The sequence below is a fragment of the Somniosus microcephalus genome, chromosome 26, assembly GCF_052327205.1.
Source record: "Somniosus microcephalus isolate GS21.2 chromosome 26, FLI_Smic_1.0, whole genome shotgun sequence".
NCBI lineage: Eukaryota > Metazoa > Chordata > Chondrichthyes > Squaliformes > Somniosidae > Somniosus > Somniosus microcephalus.
In genome coordinates this window covers 9,967,935-9,991,676 of record NC_141012.1, presented here as the reverse complement: position 1 = coordinate 9,991,676, position 23,742 = coordinate 9,967,935, and the positions used below count along the sequence as shown (strand labels likewise).

General features: G+C 46.0%; 1 protein-coding gene across 2 annotated transcripts in view; it reads right to left on the bottom strand.

Annotated features, from left to right (window-relative positions):
- The window catches only part of LOC147100277 (D(2) dopamine receptor B-like), a 148,897-nt gene that overhangs the window by 69,079 nt on the left and 56,076 nt on the right, over nt 1-23,742 (bottom strand). The window contains exon 1 of one of the 2 annotated variants that reach the window (XM_085967798.1): nt 16,371-16,491. The exons of the other annotated variant lie outside the window; for it this stretch is intronic. The gene's annotated coding sequence lies outside the window, so the exon portion shown is untranslated. Of the gene's footprint in view, nt 1-16,370; nt 16,492-23,742 lie in introns of those variants that run through there. 2 annotated transcript variants of the gene reach the window in all.

Sequence of the window (23,742 nt, the reverse complement as noted above, 5' to 3'; positions counted from 1 at the left end):
GCCTGATTTTTGAGCGCTAAAGAAAAAGTGTAGCAGCACTAAGCCTTGCCTCAGTAGGCTTCAGCCAATTTAACATGCACCTGAGATTGGAACCTGGGCCCCTCCTGCTCTGAAAGGCTCAGTTCCACACTAGGGTGTGAGCTTTTAGATGAACAGTGCTATTCTGAATTTGATTTTTGGAACAATCAGTCTACTATTGGTGATACCACAACAGCTGGAGCAGAATCTTTACCTGCACTGAGTTTCCTCAGCAGATGAAAGCACCAAATTACTGGTACAGCACAGAAGGAGGCCATTCGGCCCATCGAGTCTGCGCCGGCTCTTTCGAAGAGCAATCCAGTTAGTCCCACTCCCCCGCTCCATATTGCTGCAATTTTTTCTCCTTCAAGTATTTATCCAATTCCCTTTTGAAGGCTACTATTGAATCTGTGTCCATCACCCCATCAGGCAGTGCATTCCAAATTCTAATAACGTTGTATATGTTCCACTCCCTTGCTCTTTTCCGATAGCCCTGCAAATTTTTCCCTTTCAAGTATTTATCCAATTCCCTTTTGAATGTTACAATTGAATCCGCTTCCACCGCCCTTTCAAGCAGTGCATTCCAGATCGTAGCAATGCACTGGATAAAAAAAAATTCTCCTCATCTCCCCCTCTGGTTCATATTCAATTATCTCTGTCTCACACACAAAGACCTATCGATTAAAATACCCCAGCAAGGGGCAAGTGTTGACACTCCTGTTGCCAATCGATTTAACAAGCCAAAATCTTCTCCGCTTCACTCCCACTCAGACCTCACCATCCTCAACCACTTACACTGTTCCAATGAAGCTCAACGTAAGCTCGAGGAACAGCACCTCATCTCTCGATTCGGCACTTTACAGCCTTCTGGACTCAACACAGAGTTCAACAATTTCAGACCATAACCTCTGCCCCAATCCTTTTTATTTCCATTTATTTATTTTTTTCTCTCTCCCACATGGCAGCTGTCTTTCATTCTGCCAGTGCCATTTACATTTCATCTAGGGCCATCCTTTGTTTCTTAACTTGTCCCATTACCATCTCCTTTTGCCTTGCACCATCTCTTAATCTCTCTTAATGTCTCTTAATCTCTCCTGCCTTACACCCTATCACAGACCTTCCCCTTTGTTCTTTCCTCCCCTCCCCCCCTTCCTGGCCCCTACACTTTCTTAAAATCCATTACATCTCCAGCTTTATCCAGTTCTGACGAAGGGTCATCGACCTGAAACGTTAATTCGGTTTCTCTCTCCACAGATGCTGCCAGACCTGCTGAGTATCTCCAGCATCCTCTGTTTTTATCTCACAACATTCAACCTGGTGAGCTCCTCCTCTGGGATGGGTCATCAGAGTGAGGCAGCAAGTAGAAGGCTCAGGAATGGGAGAAAAATCCGAGGATGACTCAGACTTGCCCTGAGCAAACAACTCCCGAACATTGGGAGGAAAGAAATACTTTGGAGTTAAAAACTTTCTAATGATAGTTAATTGTTGGTTATTTTTAACATGTTGACTCAATCTGAGAATTGTATCTTTACCAGTTGATATTTCAATCCAAATGTTTGGATCGCCAGTGAATTATAGTCCTACTTAATGTAACCTACTAACGCTTAATGAATCCAAACTGTGCCTGAGGCAACTGTTTGAAGGGTTTGACAAATCCTCCTTGCCACACAATTATGCTAAAAGAAATTATTTTCAGTGTACGTGGTCACATTGAACTTATGCCTGATTCTTGAAGGAAAAGCTTCATCAACCTGTTCTGTCTTAAACAGATGACAATCTGAGGTGGGACTTTTATTGTATTTTGGAATGATCTTTCAAATGACGAAGTTCTTGAACATAATGTGAAAATATTCCATTTAGAACAATAACAACTTGTGTTTATCTAGCGCCTTTAACGTAGTAAAACGTCCCAAGGCGCTTCACAGGAGCGTAAATCAGACAAAAGTCGACACCGAGCCACATAAGGAGATATTAGGACAGGTGACCGAATATCTCCATATTTGGATGAGCTCAAGTTTACGGAGGGTGGAATGTGGGAGGCTGGACAGGAGAGTGTTGGAACAGTCCAGTCTGGAGGTAACAAAAGCCCGGATGAGGGTTTGAGCAGCAAATGAACTGAGGCAGGGGCGGAGACAGGGGGATATTACGGAGGTGGAAGTAGGCGATCTTGATGATTGAGCGGATATGGGGTCAGCAGCTCAGCTCAGGGTCAAATAGGACGTTGAGGTTTAAAAGGTTACTTTTAAAGCTTGGGTGTATTTTATATATGGATTAATTCATCTTGCCTACCTAGGTCAAATTCAGGTCAGTCAGCACTTCAAGCTTATGAGTCCTAATTTTCAAACTATGGGTAGTTGTATTCAAATTGGGAAGTAGTATTGGGATAACATCAGATGCCATATTTCCTACCGTTGCTGCCATAGCAACATTGTAATGCTAACATTTAACTGGTGTCTCACATTGCTATGGCAACTGGGAGGGGATGTAGAACTTAAATCCCTTCCCCAGAGAGGTCGATTGATTACACTACAGCCGGCCCAGCTCGATTGCTGCAGATGTTGGAGCCCTGGAACGGCCATATTCCACCCGTTACCAGAGGAGGGCTCCCAGCAGAGAGGGGAGTCCCCAGCAGAGAGGGGAGTCCCCAGCAGAGAGGGGAGTCCCCAGCAGAGAGGGGAATCCCCAGCAGAGAGGCCGAGTCCCTGGGGCGGTTAGCCTTGGGAAACTCACCAGGGTCAGCAGCTACCAAGGTGGGCAGGCACAAAGCTCAACTTCATGCCAAGAGTCTGCTTAACAAAGGCAAAGTTGAATCTCACTTTGCTTCAAATGCGCAGGAGACCGAATTACAATCATAAAACTTGCTTTCAAATAAAAACAAGTCTGACTCTAAAGAAACAACCTTTGGCCAAAGCTGCGATCTGAGGGATAGCCTGAGATTCCTGGAGACAATTTTGGGACTTGTCTGCCAATAGTTTCAATACAGCTGCCATGAAAGATGGGTGATATCGCGAGTGTTTCTATCCAAACTTTTAAAAGTATTAATAGTCTCTTCTTCTGAAAAAATGAATGTCATTCTGCTTGCGAGGTCTTCCATCTTTAATAGGAGGCAATGACCATTGACGAACTGTTGCTGTTCCCCTGAGAAAGCTATTGGCCTACTGAGTTAGCTGGAGCTGGCGGAACATGGAGATTGAAGTGTAACCCATGGAGTGTGGGAGAACCTGATGCAGCAGTGTACACACATTAGACTTTAAGAAAATGTTTGAATACATTCTTGGGATTTGGACGTCGCTGGCAAGGCCAGTATTTATTGCCCTTCCCTAGGTGCCCTGAGGAGGTGGTGGTGGGTCTTCTTCTTCTTGTAGCAGTCTTGATACAACTGAGTGGCTCGCTAGACCACTTCAGAGATTGGTTAAGAGTCAACTACATTGGTGTGGGACTGGAGTCACATATAGTTCAGACTGGGTTAGGACAGCAGGTTTCCTTTCCTAAAGGATATTAGTGAACCAGATGGGTTTTTACAACAATCCGATAACCATAGTTACCTTTTTACTGATATCAGCTTCTTATTTCCAATTTTTTATTAACTAAATTCAAATTTTCAAACTGCTATGGTGGGATTTGAACTCACGGTTTCTGGATAATCCTCAGAGTCCGGATGGGAGGAGGGGAGCCGGGCATGGCGGCCAGAGCGGGAGAAGCAGGCCACCACACGTGGAGCCGGCAACAGTGAGGAGGAGGCCGCGGTGACGAGGAGGACGGAGCGGCTGAGGGACATCGTGCTCCCACTGCCACGGGAAGCCATTGTATTGACTCTGAACGCAGCGCTGTATGTATAGCTGACGCGTCCCTACGGGGAATAAGCATTCCATTGTACTTGTACTTGTACTGGTTACATATGGCAAATAAATCTGAACTGAACTGAACTGAACTGAACTAATTAGTCATGTGCATGATGCAGAAGGATGTGCAGGAATGGCCCAAGCTGAGGTTGGTGTAACCCTCTCTGCCCAATGTTCTCCTTCTCTATGTGGGGATTTGGTGAAACCACACCTGGAGTACTGAGTACATTTTTGGTCGTCATACCTAAGGAGGATTTAAAAAAAAAAATATTTGTTTTTATGGGATGTGGGCGTCGCTGGCAAGGCCAGCATTTATTGCCCATCCCCTAATTGCCCCTTGAGAAGGTGGTGGTGAGCCGCCTTCCTGAACCGCTGCAGTCCGTGTGGTGAAGGTGCTCCCACAGTGCTGTTAGGGAGGGAGTTCCAGGATTTTGACCCAGTGACGATGAAGGATTGGCAATATACTTCCAAGTCAGGATGATTTGTGACTTGGAGGGGAACTTGGAGGTGGTGGTGTTTCCATGTGCCTGCTGCCCTTGTCCTTCTAGGTGGAAGAGGTCGCGGGTTTGGGAGGTGTTGCCGAAGAAGCCTTGGCGAGTTGCTGCAGTGCATCTTGTAGATGGTCCACACTGCAGCCATGGTACGCCGCTGGTGGAGGGAGTGAATGTTTAAGGTGGTAGAGGGGGTGCCATCAAGCGGGCTGCTTTGTCCTGGATGGTGTCGAGCTTCTTGAGTGTTGTTGGAGCTGCACATCCAGGCAAGTGGAGAGCATTCCTTCACACTCCTTACTTGTGCCTTGTAGATGGTAGAAAGGCTTTGGGGAGTCAGGAGGTGAGACACTCACCGCAGAATACCTAGCCTCTAACCTGCTCTTGTTGCCACAGTATTTATGTGGCTGGTCCAGTTAAGCTTCTGGTCAATGGTCACCCCCAGGATGTTGATGGTGGGGGATTCGGTGATGCTAATGCCATTGAATGTCAAGGGGCGGTGTTTAGACTCTCGCTTGTTGGAGATAGTCATTGCCTGGCACTTCTGTAGCTCGAATGTTACCTGCCACTTATCAGCCCAAGCCTGAACGTCGTCCAGGTCTTGTTGCATGCAGGCATGGACTGCTTCATTATCTGAGGAGGTATGAATGACGCTCAACACTGCCCAGTCATCAGCGAACATCCCCATTTCTGACCTTATGTTGGAGGGAAGGTCATTGATGAAGCAGCTGAAGATGGTTGGGCCTAGGACACTGCCCTGAGGAACTCCTGGGGCTGTGATGATTGACCTTCAATCACCACAAACTTCTTCCTTTGTGCTAGGTATGACTCCAGCCAGTGGAGAGTTTTCCCCCCGATTCACATTGACTTCAGTTTTACTAGGGCTCATTCATGCTACACTCGGTCAAATGCTTGCCTTTGAGGGCGTGCAACAAAGGTTCACTAGATTGATTCCTGGGATGAGAGGGTTGTTCCATGAGGAGAGATTAAATAGAATGGGCCTATACTCTCTGCAGCCTAGAAGAATGAGAGGTGATCTCATTGAAACGTATAAGATTCTGAGAAGGCTTAACATGGTAGATGCTGAGAGGCTGTTTTCCCTGGCTACAGAGTCTAGAACTAGGGGCATAGTCTCAGGATAAGGGGTCGGCCATTTAGGACTGCGATGAGGAGACATTTCTTCACTCAGAGGGTTGTGAATCTTTGGAATTCTCTACCCCAGAGGGCTGTGGATGCTGATTCATTGAGTATATTCAAGGCTGAGATCGATAGATTTTGGACTCTAAGGGAATCAAGAGGAATGGGGGATCAGGCAGGATAGTGGAGTTGAGGTGAAAGATCAGTTGTGATCTCAGTGAATGGCGGAGCATGCTCGAAGGGCTGTATGGCCGACTCCTGCTCCTATTTCTTATGCTCTGATGGGAAGCCTACTTGGACGGAGTATCGGTAACGTTTCAGGTCTATGACCTTTCGTCAGAACTTCAGCAGCAGTTCTGATGAAAGGTCATCGACCTGCAGTGTTAACACTGTTTCTCGCTCCACAGTGTTTGCCAGCATTGTTATTTCAGCTTTGCAGTATTTTTGCTTTTGTGGAAGGAGTATAGCTGAGATTAGGAAGCACACTGCGTGTGTGGCGCAATCCCACGCTCCACCTCCCAGACTGCCACGTATTGGCACTCAGTCAAAGCCCAACGCTGATAGGAAAATGCTTTTTTTAGTACAGAGTCTCTATGCAGTTAGTGACAATATGGTGAATGCAGTTTACATGAGCGTAGCACAAGATGACAATAATTCACCATCTGCTTTTGCTTGTTGCTCTTAATTGGATCCACTGTGCATTTTTCCCCCTGCGCCCTAGCACCTGCACGAATAGCCCTAAAACAAAGTGACATTCTGAAATCCCATACTGTCAATACCAATCAAGTGTACAAAGCCTGCAGCTCCAGATCGGGTACAATTAGAGCATATTAAACTTTTGGAAGAACATAAATTTATATAGGCTCTTTCACGACCTCAGTACGTCCCAAGGCGCTTCACAGCAAATGAGGTACTTCTGAAGTGTAATCACTGTTGAAATGTCGGCAAACATAGCGGCCAATTTGAGGACAGCAAGGTCCCACAAACAGCCACCAGGTGAAAGACAAGGTAACGGGTCGATTTTGGTTTGAGCCTGTCTTTGGGCCCAGACTCACGCTGCCCGTGGAGAGAGGCCCGAGGATCGATGGAAGTTGGCCCTCGGGCCTCATAAGCACACTGAGCTGCCGCCGCTAGTTGCACCGCCAGGGGGGAGCTCGCCCAAGCCTGCCTCTCTGGTAGCAGCCCTCCAGTGAGTCCCCTCCATGTGGAGCGTTTTAAACAAAAAAAAACTTACTTTTAGCTGGTAGCCACCAGTGGGCCACTGAATGAGTCCTGAGCAGGACCGGCCCAACGCTTGACCCGTTCATCAGTTCAACAAGCGCTAGGCCCCTAATTTACATATTTAAGGGGCCTAATGACTGTTTTAGGCAACTTCCCGGGATGCCTTAAATAAAAGGGCCCCACAAATTTAGCAGTGGGACCAACACCTGCGCTGGTTCGGCACGGGTAGTCCCATTGCTAAACATGTTTGCTTTGCACCATCTTACCCCTGAAAAACAGATGGAATGCATACCAATTTCTACCCCAATATGTTTCAGTGGTGTTGGTTCCGGAATAATGCTTGGCCAGGACAGCTCCCCCCGCTCTTTTTTGAACAGTGCTGTAGGATCTTTTATGTTCACCTGAGAGGGCAGATGGGGCGTTGGATTAATGTATTAAAGTCTCATCCAAAAGACAGCGCCTCCAACAGTGCAGCTCTCCCTCAGTACTGCACTGAAGTGTCAGCCTCGATTATGTGCTCAGGTGTCTGGACTGGAGCTTGAACCCATGACCTATTGACTCTGAGGTGAGAATGCCACCAATGAGGCAAGGCTGACACATACTTTGCATTCCCAGGTTCTTATAGTGAGCCATGATGGAGAAATTGGCAAAAATGCCAGAGGGGAGATGAGGAGAGTTTTTTTTTTAATGCATTGAGTTGTTGTGACCTGGAACACACTGCCTGAAAGGGTGGCGGAAGCAGATTCAAAAGGGAATTGGATGTATACTTGAAAAGGAATAAATTACAGGTCTATGGGGAAAGACCAGGGCAGTGGAAATAATTAGGTAGCTCTTTCAAAGAGCCAGCACAGGCACGATGGGCCGAATGGCCTCCTTCTGTGCTGTATGATTCTATGGGGGGGGGATTTTTCAAGGGGTCAGCGGGCGCATTTGGTGGCAGGTTGGGTGGGAATTTTTTTTTGACAGCGAGTAGGGAACCCGCTGTCAACCCACCTCCACGCCAGTCTCCCAGATGTCGAGTCTGTCATCGCTGAACAGACCCGACACTAAGTGGCGAGGGAGGCAATTTACATCATTACAGAGATTGTTAAGAGGCAATTAACTAGTATTTTAAGCTTACCTTTAGATTTTTAGAGTTCGCCAACGGCTTCCCCGCTGCTCAGGGATCACGTCAGGTAAGGAGGTCGGGTGTTGTGTCAGCATGTGATGATTTACTAACTTAACAGCTGCAAATGGTCTATCAAAGCTCCCATTTCATAGCTGTTCACTTTCCAAGGTTAGAAGCTGTTAATTACTGCATTTAGAAGAAAGATTGAGCTTTATGCAGCTAGCTACTGTTTGGAGCTAACTCTCTATCCGGCATCACCTCATTGGAACAACCTCTCTCACCATTGACAGATTACCTCTGTCATCTCAACCTCACCTGCCATCTATTCCATCAGCATCGATGCCCCTGAAAAAAATCTCACCTTGGTCCTCAGAATCCCACCACGATCAACCCCAACACCAGCATCACCAGGCACACCAGCAGCACCAACAACAACACCAACCTTCAATCAACTGATGCTGCACAGGACACAGGGCATCAGCACCCGACCACATTGCTGCCCGGGACACCAGGGATGGCCTCACCGTGGCCAGATTTACTTCGCTTGATGCTGTACACCCTGGCTGCCACATGATGCGCCAGATTGGCACCACCCCACACCAACACCATAAAGCATCCCTACAATGCCCAAGCCATCCCTTTCACACTCATCAGCATTGCAGGGGGGGTTACCGTTATGTCTCACCATTCACTGCAACTTACTAAGCCACTTCCAAAGGTGCACACAAATCTGTCCAAGAATGCAAAGTGTTGAAAATAAAGATTTCAATGTTTGATCGCATATTCACAGAAATTTCACATGAACATTGGCTAAAACACTCAAGTGCCCACCCTTGCGGTTTGTTAGTTGGTATGATTGCACTAGGATGAGGGTGTGTGTGAGGGGTGGCTAGTGAGATGGGGAAGTGATAATGTAGATAGAGAGGGATGGGTGGAGGTGCAAGGTAAGTTGGTGTGAGTAAAGATGTGCAGGAGAAGGGTAGGGAAGGCCGAGTGAGGGGGATGTGATGTGTGGAACAGCAGGATGAGGTTGAGTGTGGCATGGCAGTAACGTTTCATGATCTACTGAGATCATTGAAAGGTTTGCGCCACTGCAGCCTGATCCTCCTGATGACATCCCTGCTTGTGCCCTCCTGTGCAATGTGCAACCAGGCTGCGTTGGTCTCCTGGGGAGGTCTCTTCCGCCCATGGGAAGGAAAGAGAACCTCCTTGTGTGTTGTGACATGCTTCATAAGCATATGGAGGGAGTCATAGGAGAGCCTGGATGCAGCTGTGCACCTCTGTGCAGTGCTTGTCAGTGTTTGCAGCACCTCAATGCTGTAGAACTCTGACAGCACAACTGTCAAAAACAAGTTGCGCATGGTCCCTTTAAGGAAACCGGCAGATGACGTGTCATCAAGTGACATCATCAGACCCGCTTCCTTCAATTGGCCGGGAAACGCACTGGGTGGGCTTAACAAGCCCAATCAGCATAAAATTCTTTTCACAGAGTTGCACCCCGCCATCGACCCCGACCGCACTGGACCCGCCTCGGAAGGCGAAATCGCGACCTATGATTCTACGTGGAGAGGTGTAACAGAAAACATTTTAACCCAATGCACATGAAGAAGCAAAAACGAATTGGATACAACTTACAGAATCATAGAATCATAGAATGGTTACAGCACAGAAGGAGACCATTCGGCCCGTCGAGCTTGTGCCAGCTCTCTACAAGAGCACTTTGGCTAGTCCCACTCCCTCGCCCTTTCCCCGTACCCCTACAATTTTTTTTTAACTTACAACAGCATCTGGCAGTTAACCCACAGCAATGGGTAGCCAACAATGGACAGCAAGCTGGCATCAATATTGGACAATGTAGAGAAAGCAACCAGTTTATTTTGCAGGCATATCTGGCTTGCAAACCTGTAACCCGTGACTGTAAAACAAATCGTTCCGCCGGCAATGGCTACTGAAAGTTTGCCAGAAAGATAAAGCCAATCATGAAGATTCTTCTTGACTAATGTGATATGGCACGGCTCATTTAGCACACATGTGTTGCCTCCCTGGTGATGGATTAGGATCAGTGAGTAATTCATACTCTGCAAGTAACTTGACAAACTTTAACACATGACAGATGACAACTGCCTTGGGAAGCAAAGCAGGCTGAGGAATTCGGAGCTTGAATTTGAACTCAAAATCTTTTACTTCTTCAACTCTGCACCCTGGTATACCAACGCACGAATGCTTAGTGTGCTCGGCTGAACTTATTTCATAGAAACATAGAAGATAGGAGCAGGAGTAGGCCATTCGGCCCCTCGAGCCTGCTCCGCCATTCGATGTGATCATGGCTGATCATCTAAACTCAGTACCCTGTCCCTGCTTTCTCCCCATATCCCTTGATACCTTTAGCTCTAAGAAATATATCTAACTCCTTCTTGAATATATTTAAAGACTTGGCCTCAACCGCCTTTTGTGGTAGAGAATTCCACAGGTTCACCACTCTCTGGGTGAAGAAATTCTTCCTCATCTCTGTCCTAAATGGCTTACCCCTTATCCTTAGGCTATGACCCCTGGTTCTGGACTCTCCGACCATCGGGAACATTCTACCTGCATCTAGTTTGTCCAGACCTGTCAGAATTTTATAAGTTTCGATGAGATCCCCTCTCATTCTTCTAAACTCCAGCGAGTATAAGCCCAATCGACCCAATCTCTCCTCATACGACATTACTGCCATCCCAGGGATCAGCCTTGTGAATCTTCGCTGAACTCCTTCCATGGCAAGAACATCCTTCCTCAGATAAGGCGACCAAAACTGCACACAGTACTCAAGGTGTGGTCTCACCAAGGCCCTGTACAACTGCAGCAGGACATCCTTGCTCCTGTACTCAAACCCTTTCGCTATGAAGGCCAACATACCATTTGCCTTCTTCACCGCCTGCTGCACCTGCATGCTTACCTTCAGCGACTGGTGCACAAGGACACCCAGGTCTCGTTGCACTTCCCCTTCTCCCAATCGATTGCCATTCAGATAATAGTCTGCCTTTCTGTTTTTGACACCAAAGTGGATAACCTCGCATTTATCCATGTTATATTGCATCTGCCATGCTTCTGCCCAATCACCCAACCTGTCCAAATCATCCTGGAGTTTCTCGGTATCTTCCTCGCAGCACACACGCCCACCCAGCTTTGTGTCGTCTGCAAACTTGGAGATATTACATCTAGTTCCCTTATCTAGATCATTAATGTATATTGTGAATAGCTGGGGTCCAAGGACCGATCCCTGCGGTACCCCACTAGTCACTGCCTGCCACTCGGAAAAAGACCCGTTAATTCCTACTCTCTGCTTTCTGTCCGCCAACCGGTTCTCTATCCAAGTCAATACCTTGCCCCCAATCCCATGTGCCTTAACTTTACATGCTAATCTCTTATGCGGGACCTTATCGAAAGCCTTTTGAAAGTCCAAATACACCACATCTACTGGTTCTCCCTTATCTATTTTCCCAGTTACATCCTCAAAAAATTCCAGTAGATTAGTCAAGCACGATTTACCTTTTGTAAATTCATGTTGACTTTGTCCGATCCTGTCACTGTTTTCCAAGTGCTCAGCTATTACATCCTTTATAATGGACTCTAGCATTTTCCCCACTACCGATGTCAGGCTTACCGGTCTGTAATTCCCCGCTTTCTCTCTACCACCCTTTTTGAATAGTGGGGTAACATTAGCTACCCTCCAATCCATGGGTACAGTTCCAGATTCCAGCGAATTTTGGAAGATGATCAGCAATGCATCCACTATTTCTAGGGCCACCTCCTTAAGTACCCTAGGATGTAGATTATCAGGCCCTGGGGATTTATCGGCCTTCAATCCCGTCAATTTCCCTAACACCATTTCCCTACAAATACTGATTTCTTTCAGTTCCTCCCTCTCATCAGACCCTATGTTCTCCAACATCTCTGGGAGGTTATTTGTGTCCTCCTTTGTGAAGACAGAACCAAAATATGCATTTAATTGGTCTGCCATTTCTTTGTTCCCCATTATAACTTCCCCTGCTTCTGACTGCAAGGGACCTACACTTGATTTCACTAATCTTTTTCTCTTCACATATCTATAAAAGCTCTTGCAGTCAGTTTTTATGTTCCCTGCAAGCTTACTTTCATATTCTATTTTCCCCTTCTTAATTAATCCCTTTGTCCTCCTTTGTTGAATCCTAAACTGCTCCCAATCCTCAGGGTTACCGCTTTTTCTGGCCAATTTATATGTCGTCTCCTTGGATCTTATGCTATCCCTAATTTCCCTTGTTAGCCACGGTTGAGTCACCCTTTTTGTTTTATTCTTATCCCAAACTGGGATGAACAACTTCTGTAGTTCATCCATGCGGTCTTTGAATGTTTGCCATTGCCTATCCACCGTCAACCCTTTGAGTGACATTCCCCAATCAATCCTACCCAATTCGTGCCTCATACCATCGTAGTTTTCTTTATTTAAATTCCGGACCCTAGTCTCCGAGTCAACTACTTCACTCTCCATCCTAATGAAGAATTCTATCATATTATGATCGCTCTGACCCAAGGAGCCTCGTACAACAAGATTGCTAATTAATCCTCTCTCTCTAAGATGGCCTGATCTCTGGTTGGTTCCTCGACATATTGTTCCAGAAAACCATCCCGTAAGCATATAAGAACATAAGAACATGAGAAATAGGAGCAGGAATAGGCCACTTGGCCCCTCGAGCCTGCTCCGCCATTCAATAAGATCATGGCTGATCTTGGGCTCAAAGCCACTTCCCTGCCCGCTCCCCATAACCCTTCACTCCCTTATCTTGCAAAAATCTGTCTATCTCCACCTTAAATATATTCAATGACCCAGCCTCCACGGCTCTCTGGGGCAGAGAACTCCACAGATTTACGACCCTCTGAGAGAATAAATTCCTCCTCATCTCAGTTCTAAAAGGGCGACCCTTTATTCTGAAACTGCCCCTGAGTTCTAGATTTCCCCCACGAGGGGAACTATCTTAGCAGTGGCGATGAACCATTTATTTTAAATGGATTAATGCCAAAATAATGGAAAAAGGAATTCTAAGTGGATACTTTAAGCATTCTTATCCTAACGCTTTTATAATATATCTATTCATTCACTCATATTATATCTGTTAAATGATATTGAATCATCCGTCCTTATAATATGTCTGCTCGCCCACTCTTACCAACCTTTGACCAGCCATTATGAGATACCCAGGAATGGCCACAGGCGGTTTGCCCTCTGAGTTTATCTCCCTGCTGTGGAGTGGCCATAATTTGTCACTTTCCCACTCAAAAATTGAATGCTGATGATTTTCCTCCTCCTTAGCTCGATGCCATTGAGGCCCATTGCCATTGTGAGTGAGATTTCCCAATTTAGCAGAGTCTCAGGTTGGAGCTCGGCCCTGCTGGCTGGTGTCTTTACTAACTTGGCCCAGCTGGTGTGACTCTTCCCTGTAAATCGGATGATTGTGGGTTCGAAACCCCTTTCCAGAATCTGAACACACAATAATTTAGGCCAACATTGCAGTACTGAGTGAGGGCTGCAGAATCGGAGGTGCTGTTTCATGGATGGGACGTTAAACCAAAGCCCTACCTGCATCTTTTGGTGGTTCAGGTACATAGGAACATAGGAACAGGAGGAGGCCATTTAGCCCCTCGAGCCTGTTCCACCATTTAATGGGATCATGGCTGATCTGAGACCTAACTCCATATTCCCACTTTTTGCCCCATATCCCTTAATACCTTTGGTAACAGAAATCTATCAATCTCCGATTTAAAATTAATTGATCTAGCATCAATTGCCATTTGTGGAAGAGAGTTCCAAACTTCTACCACCCTTTGTGTGTAGAAGTCTTTCCTAACTTTAATCCTGAAAGGCATGGCTATAATTTTTAGACTATGCCCCTGTAGGATTCACAAAATTGAACTTTACATTAAAAAGGGTCAAATGGCAGAAGGGGCCCTGATTTTAAAGACTGTTTTAAAAGAAGCCCAGAAAAAGGGGCATACAAAATGGCCGCCATACCATGTGACCGGCTTATTGGGACATTTTAAAATGGTTCCTGCGAATCCTCAGACAGCTTTGTGGATTCAACCCACAGTAAGTTCTGGAAGCCGTTTCTGAGAGAATGAAACCAGACCCACACATTATACATATGGATTAGATGCAGATCCAGCCAAGATCGGCCTGGAGACAGAGGCCATCTAAATGTTGACCCAGACAAAAGGGGACAATTTCGTATTCATGAGAACAGCACCAACGACTAGATAACGAGATCAGCAGGACATTAAAAACAATGAAGGTCATTCCAGACCAGAGATGGGCCTTTACCGGCCATCTAAAACATTTTAAAATATAATAACTACCCTGCTGTGCTCCCAGCCCGCTAAAAGTTAAACAAAGACTAACCTGATTTTGGGCGGGAAGGGGAAGCCTCTGAAGAAAAGGTATAATTGGAGGAGTCGGAGTTGGACAGTCACAGTTGGAGACACAGCTACACTCAGAGACACACGACAGAGTGGCAGTGGGTGAAGAGGAGTCGCTTCGGGAGAAGATCAGCAACTCCTCTCCACCATCGGAGGAGGAAGAAGAATTAAGCCAACATCAAGAAGGCCATTCGAAGCCGGCGTCCCGCCCCGGGGAAAAACATTGGGAGATCATCGACCGTCCCCGGGCCGTTGCCGAAACGAGAGGCCATCGGCCCAACTTGGGAGAAGAAACAAAAAAAAATAAAACACCGAGAGAAGAAACCTTCCAGCCACTCCGGCTCGGGAAGAGACGAAAATTAAAACTGAAGGAACCTATATGGAGACCAGCCCAAGGCTCCTCTGACCAGGGTCGAGCCAACGATCCCCGACCCCGCTGACAACCAGAACCAGACGGTGTCCAGCCGCCCCGACCCCCACCTCAGGAGAGAGGTGTGGCGCAGCTCACAGGGGTTCCACGATCCACGAGGAGACGGGGCGCCTGAAGGGATCAAAACACAGACTTGCTTTCAAAACCTGGCACTTCCTAGTTGGATTGGTGAGCATGTTTCTGGCCCTTCACAATCAGATCTGGATAGGTTTAAGGGGGTGGACTTAAGGGTACAATTAACATGAGTTGTTGTCCCTCGATGTTCCGTGTGTTTCCTTATTTCATGATGATCTTTGTAGAGTATAAGATGCCTGTATTTGCCTTAGTCAGTATTGTGTCGTTATGATTTGTTTGTGTTTTTCCCTCCCATGTACTCTTTTATCTGCTTGCATTTGATTTATTTTTCCATATGCAATAAAATTTAATTTTGCTTCATCAAACTTGGTCTACAAGAGTTTTCTCTACATTGCAGTTCCTGCCCCAAAGTCCAGAGTATAGAATCTAAGGGGCGAGTGGGTCGAACCACTCAAGGTTTTACTGTGCAAGAGAGAGAGGCCTCTAGAGAGAGAAACCTCTGCGATCTAAAACCCCTTACACCCCCTAGTCCTAGATTGCCCAACCGGCGGAAATAGTTTCTCTCTATCTACCCTATCTGTTGCCCTTAATATCTTGAAAACTTTGATCAAATCACCACTTAATCTTCTAAATTCCAGGGAATACAACCCGAGTTTGTGTAAACTCACCTCATAATTTAACCCCTGGAGTCCAGGTATCATTCTGGTAAACCTACGCCGCACTCCCTCCAAGGTCAATGTATCCTTCCTAAGGTGTGGTGCCCAGAACTGAACACAGAACTCTGGATGTGGTCTAACCGGGGCTTTGTGTAGCTGCAGCATGACTTCTACCCCCTTGTATTCTAGTCCTCTAGATATAAAGGCCAGGTGTAAAAGGCCACCTGGCACTATTTGAATACGAGCAAGGAGTCCTCCTTGTGTCCTCGCCAACAATCCTCCAATCAACACCACCAAAACCAATGAAGTGGTCATTTATCTGATTGTTGCCTGTGGGATTATGCTGTGCACAATTGGCTTGTGTTTGTCTGCAGAACAACAGTGACTACGCTACACTACACTTCAAACTGAATCCACTGTGAAGCACTTTGAGATGTCCCAGGTGCTATAAAAATTGAAGATCGTACTTTCTTTGAGATAACAAGAGACACTTTCTCACGAGGATGTCACAGGACTCAACGCACATACAAATCATGTGACAAATATCAGAATATTACAAGTTCTTGTAGAAATTAAATCCTTTAAACTCCAGGCCCAGGCTGAGATCAGAGCAGCCTCAACAACCAAGCAAGACTGTTTCAAGTCAGGATATGACATCCTCCCTTTGTACCCTCTCAATACCTTTCACCCGAAGACTGACCAAAGGTTGCAACAGACTTACCAAACGTCTTAAAATATACTTATTCTTATGCTGAAAGCACCAGCCAAGCATGGTAAGAACATAGTACACAAGGATGTAGTGGTTTATGAAAAATAAACCATTCATGTTGCACCATAACACCAGACCGAGTGATCTGGTCTACACCAAGTGGTAGCTTCTCGTTTTGAAAATACAATTTACACTCATCCTCTAGATGTCTCTGTTTTAAAGAGAATTTTATAATGTATCATTACAACAATATCTTTTACCTGCTCTGCTGTTCTTGACCGTGCTCAGATGTTCTGCTGTGAGAAGAACTGCTTGTCCTGCACCAGAAACCCGTGTGTTTTCCCTGTGACTCCCAGGGAAAGAGATTGAAGAGATCATAGATTGCAGTCTGGTATTGAAATTGTAATGATCTGAACAGCAGTTACTGTATGCAACCTCCTGCCCCTCCATTCGCTCCCCCCCCCGACCCCACCACCACCCCACCCCCCTCCAAAATCAAATGCTAGCCTGAGAAAACCATGACATTATGTTAAGGTCAAAGTACATCTCCAGTAATGCCATGAACTAGAACTGTCAGCTGAGGAAAATACGATGTAATTTTTCTTAAAAGCTAACTCTAATGCATATTGATTTTTCCATATCAATTTTGCTCGGCAGGAAGCATTAAGGAGACAGCATTCAGAAATTGCTATTTTCTTTAGTGAATTTTTTTTTTACTCCTTAGTGGGAGGGTCATCAGTGTTGGGGAGCTGAATGTTTTCTGTACTTGTTGCATCTACTGCTTGTGTTAGGTGCAGATTTTAAATTCTTCTACTTTGCTCTAACAATATGCCTTAACTTCATAACAGCACCCACAAGTGAACTATGGCCATGTCTCACACCAGCCATGCTGGAGACCTTTAAGAGTGAGAATGTTCACTGGGGAATTTTCTGCTGTGAACTCTCACATACACATTAAAGAAAGGAAGTGTTACAGGACGTCCCAAAGTATTTACATCCAATTAAGTGCATTTTTTGAAGTGTAGTCAATCTTGTAATGTAGGAAACGCGGCAGCCAATTTGCGCACAGCAAGGATCCACAAACAGATAATGCGATAATAACCAGATAATCTGTTTTAGTGATGTGGTTGAAGGATAAATATTGGCCAGTACACCAGGAAAAACTCCCCTTTTTTTCAAAATAGTGATAGGATCTTTTTACGTCCGTATGGAAGAGCAGACGGGGCCTCAGTTTAGCGTCTCATCTGAAAGACAGCTCCTCCGACAGTGCAGCACTCCCTCGGTACTGCACAGGGAGTGTCAGCCTAGATTAAGTGCTCAAGTCCCTGGAGTGGGACTGTGAACCCACAACTTTCTGACTCAGAGGTGAGAGTGCTGCCCACTGAGCCATGGCTGACACCTAAAACTGAGATTAGATTAAGATTTGCCAAACTCATTTCAACTTGGCTCCTTATCAATAGCGAAGAGATTTTGGTTTAGACTTGAAGCAGGACTCCAACAAACTGCATCCCAGTTTCTTTCAACATTTTAAGCTCAATGGACACATTGGCTATGCTATAGCTGGGAAGTGCAACGCACAAAAAACAAACACAATGCTCAATTTCTATAAGAACATAAGAATTAGGACCAGGAGTCGGCCATACGTCCCCTTGAGCCTGCTCCGCCATACGTCCCCTCGAGCCTGCTCCGCCATTCAATAAGATCATGGCTGATCTTCGACCTCAACTCCACTTTCCCGCCCAATCTCCATATCCCTTGATTCCCCTAGAGTCCAAAAATCTATCAATCTTAGCCTTGAATATACTCAACGACTGAGCATCCACAGCCCTTTGGGGTAGAGAATGCCAAAGATTCACAACCCTCTGAGTGAAGAAATTCCTCCTCATCTCAGTCCTAAATGGCTGACCCATTATCCTGAGACTATGCCCCCCTAGTTCTAGACTCTCCAGCCAGGAGAAACAACCTTTCAGCATCTGCCCTGTCAATCCCCCTCAGAATCTTGCATGTTTCAATGAGATCACCTCTCATTCTTCTAAATTCCAGAGAGTATAGGCCCATTCTACTCAATGCGCCATGTTTGGTGTCTGCTTGTATTGGATCGACATTAGAATTGATTTGGTGGGCTCATACAGCCAGCGGGGAGTTTTACCCTTTGGCAATGCCTAGAGGAACCATGGGTACAGGATGTCCATGGCGTTTTAATACGCGTTTTGGCTGGCAAAGCTTCCTACCAACACCGTGGACTCATACAAATGGGCTTATAACCGTCCAGACAGACCATAGCTGAAATGGACCTATTGTTGAGTGTGTTCCATTATGTTGAGGGCGAGTGAATGTTCCTGCTCCTGGCCACTATCCAGTGATCCCTGCTAGAAATGACTCATGTGCGGACTGCGGGTTTAGTCTCAACTGTGACATTGTGTATGGAAAATCGTAGGCAACGTGTGCCCGGATTTCGAATAAGCTCTCCTGTCCCACCAAACTCTTATGCTCATGTGCTGACGAGGAAAGTCTGCCCCATAATGTACAATATTTGGACAATATATTGAAAAATAATATGATATAGACAGTAAGGTGGAATTCCAGTTGGGGGGTACCTGGAACTGTGATGCTATCCTGATGCTGGAGGTACCATTTGAGGTGGAACCCATAAATATATATATATGCCTCTCAAGTTCTCTGGCAAATTGTCATTCAACTGCGGTCACTTCTTATGGCCACCCACGTTATGTTAAAAATTCATATTTTGGGGGGAGGGTGTTATTCCAGGGCTACCCCAGGAATTCGGCCCAGGTTGCGCCTAATGGCCGAGAGCAGGCATGGCTTCCATTCTGGGTCTCCCGAAGGCTCCCCGCCCCCCAAGACTTATTGATTACCATGGAACGGGCAGCCTGCCCATCAGGGGAAATTCTCAAGTGCTTTTTTGCCTTGCCTCCTCTTGGGCCTGATTCGGGCCCCACTTCCGGGTCGCGTGATGTTCTGACTTTAGCTTCCAACCTCTTGGGTGCCCCTACAGGTGTGGACACCTTCCCCCGAGTATTCAAATGACCCCCATTCCCAGGATTTGGGATCCATGGCAGGGCACAGTGGAGGACGAAAGTCCCACCATCTCCCTCTCCAGAGAATTTGCAACATTTCTTGGATGACAAGATAGATTGAGGTGAAGAAGGCCCTCTGGCATCTTTTATCTCTTTTGTTCCAAATTATCAACCCATTAGGCCAGCTGGCTGCTTCTGAAGTAAATCCAGCGTCCTGACCCCAGTCACCATTTCTGCCTGTTGATTATCCTCTGTGTGAGGAAACATATCCATCCTAGATTTGCCCTTTCAACCCTGACCCTCTGCCCTCTTGTCCTATAAAAAGAAAAGGAAGAAATACTTGTATTTCTACAGCGCCTTCCACGTCATCAGGACATCCCAAAGTGCTTTACAGCCAATGAAATAGTTTTGAAGCATAGTCACTGTTGTAATGGAGGAAACGCAGCAGCTAATTTACGCACAGCAAGCTCCCACAAGCAGATTAATCACCAGATAATCTATTTTAGTGATGTTGGTTCAGGGATGAATGTTGGCCAGGACACCGGGCAGAAGTCCCCCTGCTCTTCTTCGATAATAGTGCCGCGGGAATCTTTTACGCCCACCTGAGAGGGCAGACGGGGCCTCGGTTCAATGGCTCATCCGAAAAGACGGATATAATGTACTGTATGTGACATCAGCCTGGTTAAGGTGTGTTAGAGGAGCCGCACGATTCTGGCTTCGTTCTCGTAGCCATTACCCGCTCTACATTACGCCTGCACGCTGGATACATTGCATTAAAAAAAAATATTGCAAACTTACATTATTAAAAACAGTAGGCTGTCGATCATGGAAAATAACAAATGTCTGAGATAATCCAATTCTTTTGGTTTTACTGAAAACCGCGGGAGTGGTGCCCTCACAGTTGATGATGTCACCAGAGGCACTTGATTGAATTAGCGTTTTGTAATTCACTGTCGGACATCTGTTAGCTGACATGCAACATTGATACGCATTGTACAATTGCATATAATGGAAGCAATCCTTTATACAGTGCAGTGAGGGTATTCTCTCATAATAAGATCTGTCTTATTTAATTATGGTGTCTCGTAGCTAAACTAATGGCCTAGTTGGCTGCACATTGTCAGTACTGGTAAGGACAAGCCTGGTTATAGAGCCCACATTTCCCTCTCTCTTGAACTATTACAAATGATAAGATGGCACTCTCGCTTCAAGACTGGGTAGAGAAGCATCTGATTTATTGCGCAAAGCATTTCACAGCAAAGAAGCTGGCCAGACACTTAAAGGCTGTGCTGGTGTCAAGCGCAAGCCTCATTTAACTGGAGAAATTGTGTACAAGAGGTCCCCGTGTCAAATTCAATGTCGTTCACTGTGTCACTCGTGCCCACCTTGCTCATCTAAAATGGCCGCATAATGAACCCACTGATCCTGAGCTTGAGGCTTGCAGAAGGACACGGGAACGTCGGAACAGGAGGAGGCCTTTCGGCCCCTCAAGCCTGTTCCGCCACTCCATTAGCTCATAGCTGATCTGTACCTCAACTCCATTTAACTGCCTTTTCTCCTTTGGAGCCTTAACAAGGGAAAAATCTGTCAATCTCAGTCTTGAAAGTTTCAAATGCCCCCCAGCTTTTGGAGGAGAGAGTTCCGGATTTCCACCACCCGTTACGTGAAAAAGTGTTTCCTGATGTCACTCCGAAATGGCCACGTTCTAATTTTAAGATTATGCCCTCTTGTTCGGGAATCCCCCACCAGAGGATTCTTTTAAAGGTATGAATCATTTTGAAAAGTTGTAGGAATGTGGAGGGTGAAATGTTTAACATAGAAACATAGAAGATAGGAGCAGGAGTAGGCCATTCGGCCCCTCGAGCCTGCACCGCCATTTAATAAGATCATGGCTGATCATCCAAATTCAGTACCCTGTCCCTGCTTTCTCCCCATATCCCTAGATCCCTTTAGCCTTAAGAAATATATCTAACTCCTTCTTGAATATATTTAATAAGTTAGCCTCAACTGCCTTCTGTGGCAGAGAATTCCACAGGTTCACCACTCTCTGGGTGAAGAAATTCCTCCTCATCTCAGTCCTAAATGGCTTACCCCTTATCCTTAGACTGTGACCCCTGGTTCTGGACTCCCCCGCCATCGGGAACATCCTCCCTGCATCTCGTCTGTCTAGTCCTGTTAGAATTTTATAAGTTTCAATGAGATCCCCTCTCATTCTTCTAAACTCTAGCGAATATAAGCCTAATGGACCCAATCTCTCCTCATACGTCATTCCTGCCATCCCAGGTATCAGTCTGGTGAATCTTTGCTGCACTCCCTCCATGGCAAGAACGTCCTTCCTCAGATAAGGTGACCAAAACTGCACACAATACTCAAGGTGTGGTCTCACCAAGGCCCTGTACAACTGCAGCAAGACATCCTTGCTCCTGTACTCGAATCCTCTTGCTATGAAGGCCAACATACCATTTGCCTTCTTAACCACCTGCTGCACCTGCATGCTTACCTTCAGCGGCTGGTGCACAAGGACACCCAGGTCTCGTTGCACTTCCCCTTTTCCCAATCTATTGCCATTGCAAGAATATTATTTCCCAATATTTGTCTACAATATTATTACTTGCAGCTACAATTGCTACAAAAGTCGCAGCAAACACAATGTTGAGGACAGGAATTCCTTCCCTCTTGCATTTAATCCACTCAGAGCTGTTGCGCGTCTAACTCGCTGCTAGCTTGTTTCTTATTCCATATTTTACCAAGACGAGCCTTGATTAATGACCCTGAAACGGAATAAAACATACCTTTGGGAACATTAGGAGCGGCTATGTGGAATCGGGAAAAGTTGAAAAACGACAAAAGGATTTAGCAGTGGAGAAACATTGAAGGATTAGAGGAGTAACCATATTGATAAACGCAAGAGAGAAGGACTGACAGCAACAACAACAACTTGCATTTATATAAGCGCCTTTAATGTAGTAACACGTCCCAAGGTGCTTCCCAGGAGTGTAATCAAACTAAATTTGACACCGAGCCACGTAAGGAGATATTGGGGCAGATGACCAAAAGCTCGGTCAAAGAGGTAGGTTTTAAGGAGCGTCTTAAAAGAGGAGAGAGAGGCGGAGAGGTTTAGGGAGGGAATTCCAGAGCTTAGGGCCCAGGCGGCTGAAGGCACGGCCGCCAATGGTGGAGTGATTAAAATCAGGGGATGCTCAAGAGGCAAAAATTGGAGCAGCGCAAAGATCTCAGAGGGGGGTTACAGAGATAGGGAGGGGGGCGAGGCCATGGAGCGATTTGAAAACAAGTGTGAGAATTTTAAAATCGAGACATTAGAGATGGAGGAATAAACACACTGAAGGACTGGAGAGAAAGGGTGGAATAAAATAAAGGATTGACGAGGGAGGGATAACATGTTACTTGTTACCTGTCAGGTTTCTTTTTGCTTCCCTTCACTGGGCCTGGTTAATTATCTAGTAGGCAGCACCGTGACACTCACTCCCTTGGTTCTGCGCTACAGGATACTTCAACTAATTTTTATTTTAAGTTTGCATTTCCAGCCATTGAATCACCATAGGAAGAGGATAAGCTCATTCGGCACAAAAATCCCATCTTTCTTTTGAAACCCTGCTCACCCACCTTCAAAACAAGCCCTCAATCTCTTTTTCGGAAAAAGACCCACCATGCCTCCTGGACCCATTTATCGTGTCTGCTCAATGGCTTCTCGTCGTAACTTATTTCACAAATTGCTGACCTGTTGTGTTAAAAAAAAAAGAGCAGCTTGACTTCCCTTCCTGCTCCTATTTGAACCCTTTGTTGGTTTCCTATCCAGTGTGGTGTCAGGTGGCTGTGGTTGCTATTAATATCCACTTTACACAGTTGATTTGTTTTATAGTTGGAACCGCACAGTATACCACTAGCTGACTTTGCTATGAAATAAGTTTGGACAATGCACACTCCCCATTGTGGTGAGAGTAGATGAGGTCATGTACCATCTGCGGCCCTTGACAGAGTCCACTCAACCGGCAGGAGATATTCAGGCAGTGTAGTTAAGGCAGGACTCTATGGCACTTCTTTCCTACACAGAAATAAATGAGGTACCATTTTTCTATGGAGCACCTTATATGGAACGGATCTCGTCCATGTGGCTGTGGATTTGTGGCCATAGTCTGAGGAATAGTCCAAAGATGTGCGGGTTAGGTTGATTGGCCATGATAAAAAAATTGACCCTTAGTGTTAGGGGGGATTAAATACGTGGGGTTACGGGGATAGGGCTTGGGTGGGATGGCTGTCGGTGTAGGGACCGGGTGCTAGGGTTTGGATGATCAGCCATGATCTCGTTGAATGGTGGAGCAGGCTCGAAGGGCCGAATGGCCTACTCCTGCTCCTATCTTCTATTTTCTATGAATGTACCTTAAGAATAAGTCTTGCCCAAATGACCCGACCACTTCCCTAAAGCGCACCTGAAAATTTAATGCAAAACAATAATAATCGAACCAGACACAATTCCTCACATCTAGTGCTGTCTTAGTGATACATTGCTTCAAATTAGACAGGCTCCTCACACATTTTGTACCAATGACTTTGATGAATTAAGCTCTATCCTTTG